Here is a 7,950-nt window from a genome sequence, read left to right as displayed (position 1 = left end):
TCGGCCGTCTTTTGACAACCCGGCGGGGACCTCTCCGTCATCTTCTTCTTCTTCTTCCGTCGTTCGCCGCCTGGAAATGCCGGCGGGCTTCAGGCGGTGTCTTCTCTTCGCTCTTAGCCCCTTCTTCTTCTGGGCGGCCACTCGATGAGCCCAGCCCCGTTGACTACGGTGGCTGCTTTGCCGGGCGGCGTTGTACGGCCGCGAGGCAAGTTTGACTCGGTTGTCCGGCCGTCCGGTCTTCCGTCGTTGGCCACAGCGCGGACCTAGACATGGCCCGCTTTCTGCTTGGCCCTTCGGCCTTGGTCGTCGCGGCGGAAAGCCGGCCTATCCACGACCCGCCGGAGGTTTTGTGGTATCCACCTGCACTCGGTTGCATTCGGCTTCGAGTGCCTCCACACCCATTTCTTTCGCTCCCTCTTTCGGCATTATAACTTGGTCCGGGCCAGTTAGTGCCTAACTCTCACCGACTCCTGACCAGCTTCATCAATCTCTGCATTGGTGGCAGTGCGAGCCGGATTTGGACCTGTTCCGGTACCTCTTTACCGTGAACAAGGTCGGTTCTCACTCGCCCGGCTTCATCCAAGTCGCCGCCCGTCCGGGCGACAACTTTTCGAGGGGTTGTCCGACTCGATAAAAGAGTGGAAGCCCTTTATTTCTTCGTCCGGCCTTGCTCCTCTTCCTTCACCTTTCCGACCCTCTGGCCGGCGACTCTCTTCAAGCCCTGCTCTCGGCGCGCCGTCTTTACGGAGGATGCTGTCATGGGCGGCGACTTCTTGAAGGGCTTCGGGCCGTACTCCGTCAAGTACTGGTCCCGAGTCCGGGCCATGGCCAAGCATGGCCTTCTGCCGGAGGCGCCGCCACCGTAGGTAGCTCTTTTTCATCTCTTTCTCGACTTGCTTCTTATTTCCTACGGGAACCCTCACAAGTGAGTGGATTTCTTTTGCAGGTCCGTACGATTCCGACTCCTCCAGCTCCGGCGAGGCAATCGCACCGACCCCTGAGATGGCAAATAGAGCGGAAAAGATGAGGCGTCGCTTGACGCAACGCTCTACCGGTGCTGCCGCCGCTCCTCTCTCAGCCGTCGCCGGTGGTTCGACCGACTCCCCCCCACCTTCCCACAATGTGGTTGACCTCACACCTTCGGCCCGTGGTATCGCCAGTCGGCAGCCGCCTCCTCCTTCTACTGAGAGTCCGAGTTCTAAGCGGCCTGCCGAGCATACGGAGGGGCCGACTCTGAAGAGGATCAGGCTGTGCCACGAGGTGGACGAGGATGCCCAAATCTGGATGGGCAACACCTCCGTTCGCAAGTGGTGCAAGGATGTCCTTCTGCCAAAGGATGTGGAGTCGACCCGTGCTCTCGGCGACGGGTTCATCATCGAGGCCTTGCTCCGTCAGTCGTATCGCGTAATTTTTACCCATTCGGCCTTTTCCCTCTGTTTTACCCATTCGCAAGTGGTGTAAGTTTTTTCTTTTCCGTTCGACCGACGGTTGGGTGTGCAGGACCTCGCCCTCCAGATGGAACTGGGCAATCGGTTCCAGGGCTTTAGGAATGATATGCGGGCCATGACCGCAAGCAGCGCCAGACAGAGGAAGCTCTCCTGGAAGAGCAGGCGAAGCAGCTCAAGATGGTGGAGGTGCACAACGCCGAGTTGCTGAGGGTCACCCGTCAGTGGGAGGAGGAGAGGGGCAGAGTGGCCACGATCGCCGCGACTTCTGTCGCAGATTATAAGAAGTCGGCGGCCTTCGAGCGGATGTGCAGGCGGCGGTGGCAGCTCGGAGGAGAGAGGTGGCCAAGGAGTGGCTGGCGACCCCAGAGGGCGATGATTTCCTCCTAGACCTGGGCGAGCGGGATTACCGCCTCGGCTTCCGCGAGGCGCATATGGAGATTTACGCCACCCTGTTGGCCCGCGACTCTTCGTTCACTCCCGAGAGCTGGGGTCTCAAGCCGGTGCTGGACGCTGATGGGCCGGCTGCGCCTACTGACCCGGCGACCCTTCCTGCGGCGATGCCTCCAGAGCTCGCCGAGTCCTTTCCTCAGGCCGAGGACCCTTCCTCTGTTCCCCTTGCTGGACCATCGGCGGGGGCGCAAGTTGAAGGGGTCGCCGTTGGTACCCCCCCCCTGTAGCCTAGGGTCTTTTTAGAATAGACCCTCTTTTGTAAGGGCTGGCCTCCTTATCGGCCGTATTTTAATAAAAAAAAAACAGCTTTCCCTTCTCTTTTCCCGGAGTTTGTCTTTGGGCTCTTTTAATATTGGCATTCTTCTAAGGTTTTGAATCTTACTCAGTCGAGGCGACTCCTTTACGCTTCCTCCGAGAAACGACTAAGGGTCTGGACCCTTGTCTCCCAGCCATTTCTCGCCAAGTCCCTCAGTCGAGGCGACTCCTTTCTGCTTTTTCTCTTGGAAACGACTAAGGGTCTGAGCCCTTGTTTCCCATCTTTCTCTCGCCGAGTCCCTCAGTCGAGGCGACCTTTTAGGCTTTTCTGTTCTCAGAAACGGTTTAGGGTCAGTGCCCCATTGTTTCTATATATACTTGCCGAGTCCCTCAGTCGAGGCGACTCCTTTTGGCTTTTTCACGGAAACGTCTAAGGGTCTGGGCCCTTGTTTCCTATCTTTCTCTCGCCGAGTCCCTCAGTCGAGGCGACCTTTTAGGCTTTTTCTGTTCTCAGAAACGGTTTAGGGTCAGTGCCCCGTTGTTTCTATATATACTTGCTGAGTCCCTCAGTCGAGGCGACTCCTTTTGGCTTTTTCACGGAAACGTCTAAGGGTCTGGGCCCTTGTTTCCTATCTTTCTCTCGCCGAGTCCCTCAGTCGAGGCGACCTTTAGGCTTTTTCTGTTCTCAGAAACGGTTTAGGGTCTGTGCCCCGTTGTTTCTATATATACGTGCCGAGTCCCTCAGTCGAGGCGACTCCTTTTGTCTTTTTCACGGAAACGTCTAAGGGTCTGGCCCTTGTTTCCTATCTTTCTCTCGCCGAGTCCCTCAGTCGAGGCGACCTTTTAGGCTTTTTCTGTTCTCAGAAACGGTTTAGGGTCAGTGCCCCGTTGTTTCTATATATACTTGCCGAGTCCCTCAGTCGAGGCGACTCCATTTGGCTTTTTCACGGAAACGTCTAAGGGTCTGGGCCCTTGTTTCCTATCTTTCTCTCGCCGAGTCCCTCAGTCGAGGCGACCCTTTAGGCTTTTTCTGTTCTCAGAAACGGTTTAGGGTCAGTGCCCCGTTATTTCTATATATACTTGCCGAGTCCCTCAGTCGAGGCGACTCCTTTTGGCTTTTTCATGGAAACGTCTAAGGGTCTGGGCCCTTGTTTCCTATCTTCCTCTCGCCGAGTCCCTGGGACGATTGGCTGCAATCCACGCACTTTATTCAGATTTCTTGGAATCCTCGATCTCATACATGACCTATCATTGGCTACTGATAAAACTTTTTCAAATGTGTAGCATTCCATATGCGATCTATAAGCTTGCCTCCCATGGTCTCTAATTTGTAAGTTCCGGCCTGAACTACAGCCGCGATGCGGTACGGCACTTCCCACTTGACCGCGAGCTTGCCTCCTTCGGTAGGCTGGCTGGCTTGTCGATCCCGTAGCACTAGGTCGCCAACCTGGAAGGTTCGCGGGCGAGTTCTACGGTCGCGGTATCTTTTTACTGCCTGCTGGTACTCAGCCATTCGCGCACTCGCGGCTTCCCTTCTTTCTTCTAGAAAATTTTTCTCAATCTGCAGGCTCTCCTCATTTGCTGCATCCGAGTAGGTGCGAACCCGGTGGGTGGGTTCGACCACTTCGACAGGAACCTTGGCCTCAAAGCCGTATGCGAGCGAGAATGGACTCTCTCCCGTCGCCCGCCGCGGGGTAGTGCGATAGGCCCATAGGACTCGATCAAGCTCGTCCGCCCAGTTTCCTCGGACGTCTTCGAGTTTCTTCCGGATCCCATCGACCAAGGTTCGGTTCACATTCTCAACCTGCCCATTTGCTTGGGGGTAGGCCACCGACACCTTGGTATGCTTAATGCCGTGTCGGCGGCAGAATTCGGCGAATGCCTGGCAATCAAACTGTCGCCCGTTATCGCTGACGATGTGCTCGGGCAAACCGAAGCGACAGATCACCTTTTTCCACAGAAAACGTCGACACTGGTACTCGGTGATGGTAGCAAGGGTTCCGCCTCGACCCACTTGGTGAAGTAATCGATGGCCACGACGCAAAACTTCAATCCTCCCGGGGCGACGGGTAATGGTCCCAACAGGTCTATTCCCCACTTGGCGAAGGGAATGGCAGTGGTGGCTGGTGTATAGAAGGTGGCTGGCCGAGTGTCTTTCCTGGCGAATGCCTGACAAACGCCACATTTGGACATCCGTTCAACACAATCTCGCATCATGGTCAGCCAGTAATACCCTTGAACGACCAATTTTCGGGCGAGCGTGTGAGCACCCTGGTGCGCAGCGCAAATGCCTCTGTGAGCTTCATCCATTACCTTCTCGGCCTCAGGCTTAAGTAGGCATTTCAACAGGGGTCCTCCGAACGACTGTTTATATAGGTCTCCGCCAACGATCCGGAAGGAGGGGCTTTCCGCCGAATCCTCGCTGCGACTGCCGGGTCAGTTGGCAACTCGCCCGTTTCCTTGAATCGCCGGATGTCATCTATCCAGAACATCTCCGGGTTTTCCTCTCGATCCCACCCTTCGGTGTTTACTTGCTGGACACCTAGAGGCGCCTCTTCAACACTCGGCCGACTTAACTCCTCCTTCTGGCAAATCTTTATTAAGCGGTCAGGCACCCCTTCCAGGGCGATTTTAGACAAGATGTCGGCCTCTACATTGTCCGCCCGGGATATGTATTCTATCTCATAAGCTCCGAACCCCTTCAACATCTTAATGGCACATTCTTTGTACAACGCCATCCTCGCGTTCTTAGCTTCGCACGTACCCGAGATCTGCCCGACTACTAGCCGAGAGTCGGTTTTGACTCGTAGCCGTTCGACTCCCAGATCCTTGGCAAGTCGAAGGCCGTTCAACAGTGCTTCGTACTCGGCCTCGTTATTCGATGCAGAGAACAGGTACCTTAAGGCGTAATACAGCCGAAATCCCTCCGGAGTGATGAGCACAACGCCGCCTCCGCAGTGCTGTCGACTTGATGCTCCATCCGCATGCATCTCCCACCATTCGCCCGGATTGCTCTCCGAGGCGTGTTCCTTCTCCTCCTCACTCGCGGTACACTCGACCAGAAAGTCGGCCAAAGCTTGGCCTTTGATGGAGGGCCTGGGTTGGTACTCGATCCCGTATTGAGTCAACTCGACGGCCCACTTTACCAGCCGGCCGGAGGACAAGGGGTTCCGTAGCACACTCCCGAGTGGCTGATCCGTCAGGACCCGGACGGTATGGGCTTGGAAGTAAGGCGCCAACTTGCGCACAGTGACCACCAAGGCATACACGATCTTTTCCAGGGCGGTGTACCGTGTCTCGGCAGCTTTCAGTGAGCGGCTTACATAGTAAACCGGGTGCTGGACTCGGTCCTCCTCTCGAACCAACACCGAACTTACCGCTTTGGCCGAGGCGGCGAGGTACAACAGTAAGGGCTCGCCCTCCTGGGGGGTAGACAGTACTGGGGGAGTCGACAGATATCGTTTTAGTTCCTCGAACGACTGTTGGCATTCGACAGTCCAAGCGAATCCCTCTTTCTTCTTCATGGCTTCGAAGAAAGGAACAGTCTTATCCGCCGATTTGCTCAGAAAACGGCTGAGAGCGGCCAGTCGTCCAGTCAAGCGTTGTAGGTCCTTGATAGTAGTAGGAGGCTGCATGTCGAGGATGGCTTGTACTTTCTCTGGGTTAGGCTCAATGCCCCGCTTGGTGACCATGTAGCCCAAAAACTTACCGCCCTGGACGGCGAACGCACACTTCTTGGGGTTCAATCGGAGGTTGTACTTTATCATTACCTTAAAGCAGTCGGCTAAATCTTCCGCGTGCTTGTCCTCTTCTCGACTCTTGACGAGCATGTCGTCGACGTATGCGGCCGTCGATTTTCCTAGCAGGTGGTGGAACAACCGGGCGACCATTCGGGTGTATGTAGCCCCGGCATTTTTGAGTCCGAATGGCATGACTCGATAGCAATAAACTCCGTCCGGAGTTAGGAAGGCGGTCTTCTCCTCGTCCGCCGGGTGCATGAATATTTGATGGTACCCTCTGAAGGCGTCCATAAAACTGAGCAGCGCCGACCCGGCCGTCTCGTCGACTAACTGGTCGATTCGGGGCAGAGGAAACGGATCTTTTGGGCATGCTTTGTTAAGATCCGTGTAGTCTACAAACATTCGCCACGTCGGGGGCTTGGGCACAAGGACCACGTTAGCCAACCATTCCGGGTACTTGACCTCACGGACGTGCCCGGCTGTTAATAGCGTGCTGACTTCTTTCTTCACAAACTCCCTCCGGTCGTTGGCCAAGTACCGTTTCTTTTGCACGACCGGCCGGTGCTCCGGGTCTACGGCGAGTCGATGCGATATGATCGATCGATCTACGCCGGGCATATCTTCTGGGCCCCAGGCGAAAACCAGCCGGTGCTCTTGGAGTACTCTCGTGATTTCCCCCTTTGACTTCTCCGAGAGGCCGACTCCGATTCTCACTCGCCTGCTCGGCTGTGCTGGGTCGATCTCAATTTCCTCTAGCTCGACGGCCGGCTCTGGGCGAGGTATCACTGTTTTCTTAGGGGGCCTCTCGGTGATCTCGTGGACCTGCATCCCACGCTTGCCCATTCCTCTACATGCTTGCAGATAGCAGTCGCGGGCGACCTTGCGGTCACAACGCACCGTTCCTATTCCGTTCGGCGTGCGAAACTTCAGGCATAAATGTTCGATTGAGATCAGGGCCCCGAGGTCTTCCAAACCCGGGCGGCCGAGTATGGCGTTGTGTGAGCAGGCTAGATCGACCACGATAAACTTCATGCTCAACTGTTGTACGTCCGGATAGCTGCCGATTTCCACAGGAAGAGTGATGGACCCTTCCGCCTCCACCGAGTCCCCGGTGAAACCGGCGAGAGGGGTGTTCACGGGTCTGAGCTGTTCTCGAGTCAGCCCCATCTTGGTAAAGGTCTCCAGGTACAGTACGTTGACGCTGCTCCCGGTGTCGACCAGGATTCGGCGAACGACCACTCCGTTGATGTCCATGGCGATGACCAACGCGTCTCGATGCGGGGTTTCCCCGGCTGGCAGGTCCTTATCGGTGAACACGATGGGCTCCCGGCATACCTTTTTGGAGCTCTCTTCTCGACCATAGACTGTTCCGACATATAGCTGCCGAGCCCAGGCTTTTCGGGTGTTCGCGGAATCGCCGCCTTCCGGCCCGCCGACTATCATGTTAATGACCGGCTTCTGGCGCCATTGGGCTTCGTCCTCTTCGGAAGCCGGCTGCTTGCCTCGGCTGTTTTCGGCGTCGGCGGCGGGTCCCTCGCCTCCTCAACTGGTCGACCTTCGCTTCCATTGGTTAGGGGGCGGCGTCCCTTGCTGGATGATCCCCTCCATGATCTTCTTTAGATAGTAGCATTCTTCCGTGCTGTGAGTATAAGTTTTGTGATAGCGACGATATTTAGAAGTCTTACCAGTATCCTCGTCTACTGCACGGTCGTCAATCGGCGGAGGCGGAGGCGGGGCGACTGCCTGTACTTCGTGGACCGGTCGCTCTGGAACCGGTCGATAGGTGTGAACGACGGGGCGGTCATACGGTCGCCTGACCTCGGGTCGCCGGGCTGCATCCGAGCGCCTCTCTCTCGTTTCCACCCGCGTCCTTTTTCCGCTGGCGGACCCACCGACCTCGCGCTGCCGTTTATGCTTCATGGCCTGCTCTGTGTTGGCCCTCTTGTTGGCCATCTGGACAGCCTCCGCGTATGTCGCCGGGCGGTTGTCCCTTAGGTCTCGATACAGCTCTCCAGATCGCAAAGATTCAATGAAGAAGGTGAGCGCTGTTTGGTCCT

The sequence above is a fragment of the Ipomoea nil genome, unplaced genomic scaffold (genome assembly GCF_001879475.1).
Source record: "Ipomoea nil cultivar Tokyo-kokei standard unplaced genomic scaffold, Asagao_1.1 scaffold3016, whole genome shotgun sequence".
Classification (NCBI taxonomy): domain Eukaryota; kingdom Viridiplantae; phylum Streptophyta; class Magnoliopsida; order Solanales; family Convolvulaceae; genus Ipomoea; species Ipomoea nil.
The sequence above is the reverse complement of the archived record's forward strand: the minus strand, read 5'-3'. Positions refer to the sequence as shown.